The sequence below is a fragment of the Lissotriton vulgaris genome, chromosome 8 (assembly GCF_964263255.1).
Source record: "Lissotriton vulgaris chromosome 8, aLisVul1.2, whole genome shotgun sequence".
Lineage (NCBI taxonomy): Eukaryota > Metazoa > Chordata > Amphibia > Caudata > Salamandridae > Lissotriton > Lissotriton vulgaris.
Window position 1 is genome coordinate 884370700 of NC_141696.1, and position 3188 is coordinate 884373887.

Below are 3188 nucleotides of genomic sequence, written 5' to 3' on the forward strand. Positions count from 1 at the left end.
CAGTCAGCAGGCTTGGTGGAAAAGTACAATGGTACTTTAAAGCTTAAATTAGCACAGATACAAGCTTCTACTTCTCTGGCTTGGCCAGATGCTTTGCCTTTGGCATTATTGTCTATTAATTCAGTACCACACTCTCGAACAGGTCTTACTCCTTATGAGATAGTATTTAGGCGTCCCATGAATATATGGGGAATGCCCAAGCCAAGTTCAGTGTATGATGTACCTTGTGTTTTAATGAATGACTATTTGGCACAATTAACTGACAGTCTGGTTTCTATTCATCAACAGGTCTGAGAAGCACTCTCTGACCGGTCCACAGGTGAAGGCCATAATCTCCGACCCGGAGATTTCGTCCTCGTAAAATCATTTGAGAGGAAGAGCAGTCTAGAGCCAAGGTGGTGTGGTCCCAAGCAGGTTCTTCTCGCGACGAGAACAACCGTCCGAGTCACCAACCGGAAGAATTGGATCCATTCCGTACACTGTCGGAGGGCGTAACCCGGACTGGTGGAGCCTGCTGTATTGACCGACCATTGAGAAATATTGACTGCGGAGAAAGGCCGTGCTGTGGTACCTGGCGAATCTGAGGAGTTCTTCCCTGACCCGACAGTTCCTGGAGCGAGGAGATATAATCTACGGCTGAGGAAAGACCCTGCAGTTGTGTGATAGGTTGTCAGAACAGCCCCAAGGTTAGTGAAACGGAGAGCCGATGAGGCAAGGGGGGGGGATCAGCCCTGCATTAGTGTAGTGACACCCGTCTTGGCCTGCTGGTGAAGAAAACAACGGCTGCCTAGGGGGAAGAGTTCTGACAACCCTTTTAGTTTCAGGAAGATATTGCTTGTACATTTGTTTGAATGGAGAAGAAGAAGAACGTTTTTTGTGTTGTAGGGTTCATTGCTGCTGTAGCAGTTGTTGCTACAATCACGTGGTTTGTCGAGGATGTAATTCCTGCCCGTGAGTTGTATGCTGTTTCTACTCCAGTGCCAGATGAGCACTTCTTTTACACGCTTCCATATCAAGAGTTGAAGCATCGACAGTCATATTTGAATAACACTTTCATCCAGATGTTGCATCATACCCATGTTGCTACTAACGCCACAAACTGTTGGATATGTGGTATGATGCCAGCACACCAGAAGAAGGGGGGAACACCGTTCATACCTCTCCCTTTCTCTCATAACGGCTCTTGTCGATCATGGTACACTTTGCTTTTTGCTACGAGAAAACCTACAGTGGGCAGACTGCTTTTCAGACTGAATAAAGAATGCCATCAGGACAAGGAAGGCTATCCACAAGCCAATGGAACTATATGGGAGTGGGAAGAGTATCGACCAGACAATGATTCAACGCCCTATATTTTCACGAACACTAGAGACATTGTTGAAAATGAGAAATTTGTGATTTCAGTGGCCCAAGCACATGCAGATTTATGTGTTCAGAGTGTAGGTTATATCCCTGTAGGTGTTAGCGACTGTATTATCGTACTGAATATTGATGGTTTAAATAATAGCACATTTTTGGCCTCTCATAATACCTATTTCGTATGTGGGAATAGAGGTTATTATGGATTGCCAGCTGGAGGGTCTGGAGTGTGTTATGTAGCATTTTTATTGCCACCTGTGTTCCTAGCACCTGCATCATATCATAAAGATTTGAAATTATTGAATAATGTAACTGTGAATAGATATAAACAAACTCTGTCCATTGATGACGTAGACCAAACCGATACTAGTTTGCAACAGTATATAGATTTTAATTTAGGTTTATTTTTCTTTGTGGGAACTGCTCTGAATAGTAGAAAGATACGATGATTAACTAGAGTTGTAGAAGCCGTAACAAATCAAACGGGTGCAGCTCTTGGAAATCTCACTGAAGAGCTGCAAATTACTAGAATTGTTGGTTTGCAAAACCGTATGGTTTTGGACGTTATGTTAGCAGATAGAGGTGGTGCTTGTATAATTATTGGGAGTAGCTGTTGTGTATTTATACCTGACCACACACCTTCTGTATACAAAGCAATTCATAAATTACATAAGATTTCTGCTGATATACACGTTGAAAATGGAACCTGGACATTTTCAAGTTAGTTCTGGACTTTGATCTCTACATGGGGTTGGAAAGTTCTTACTGGCCTTTGTATAATTGCCGCAATTATTTTTACATGTTGTGTATGTATCCAATGTAGTCCAATGATATGTTCCTTATGTGTTTCATTCTGTGTACCCACTAAAAGAGCTGTTGCTGAGGCTACCCATCAGAAAAGTATGACTAGAGAGATATCTGAAATGATGAGTATCGATGTTAACAATGAGTATTTAGATTATCCTAGGAAACCGAATGTCTTCAGCTAGTGCTGAAAGGGTCGTCTGTTGTAAATAAAACAGTGATAGATTAAGCATTAGCTGAAGACATGGTATTGTAACTCACATGTTGCAGTTTCCCGCTCATATCCTGTAATGTTCAGACTCCATCTTATTTCTATGTCCTCCATTTTGTATGCTACATATTGCCATGTGCCCGTCATGAGGTGAGTCCTACCTCTTCGCTAGTCGCCCTTAAGATCTGCCCAGCAACAGTCTATAAATAACTCCTTTGTGTGTCTAGCGCATGCTCAGAAGGGACCACATCTGTTCATGTTTAGTATCAAATACGAATATGTTTCGTGGGCCTCAAGAGCCGTTAACTCCACCCACGTATTGATCATGTTCTGAAACGTCCATATATGGTCATAAATCATGCTCTGAGCTGTACCCGCCTACTTATGAACCCCTTCTTCGGTGTATAAAAAGGGGCTATGGGCTTGAGCTCAGTGTGCTACCCTATACAATGCTGTAGAGTGTTGTGTAGGTTGTAGGACCACCGTTAAAGGTTTATTAAACTGTGTTTTTGTATTTTCAGTTTCCGTGCCAATTTCTTCCTATAGTCTGAGGACTTCGTGCACAGAAGGGCGAACCCTTTGCACTAACGGTCCTTGCTGAGGCCTGTACTTATCAGTCATTTGGATTCTGTTTTTTATCCATACTTCCCTTCTCATCCTAAATTGTGTGTTGGTCAATGTTTAAAAGTCTACGAGCAGCGGACTTCTGATCTCAGAACGCCTTCTCATTCCCAACTCCTTATCTCCTTCCGAAAGCCCCAACTTCCTGTCTCCTCCCCTACCCTCGGCCGTTGGGTTTGTTGGGTTATGTCCC

At 43.0% G+C, this 3188-nt stretch overlaps 1 pseudogene; it reads left to right on the forward strand.

The window, feature by feature from the left end:
- The first annotated feature begins 851 nt into the window (after positions 1-851).
- Positions 852-2348, forward strand: LOC147698138 (uncharacterized; annotated as a pseudogene).
- Positions 2349-3188: the final 840 nt, after the last annotated feature.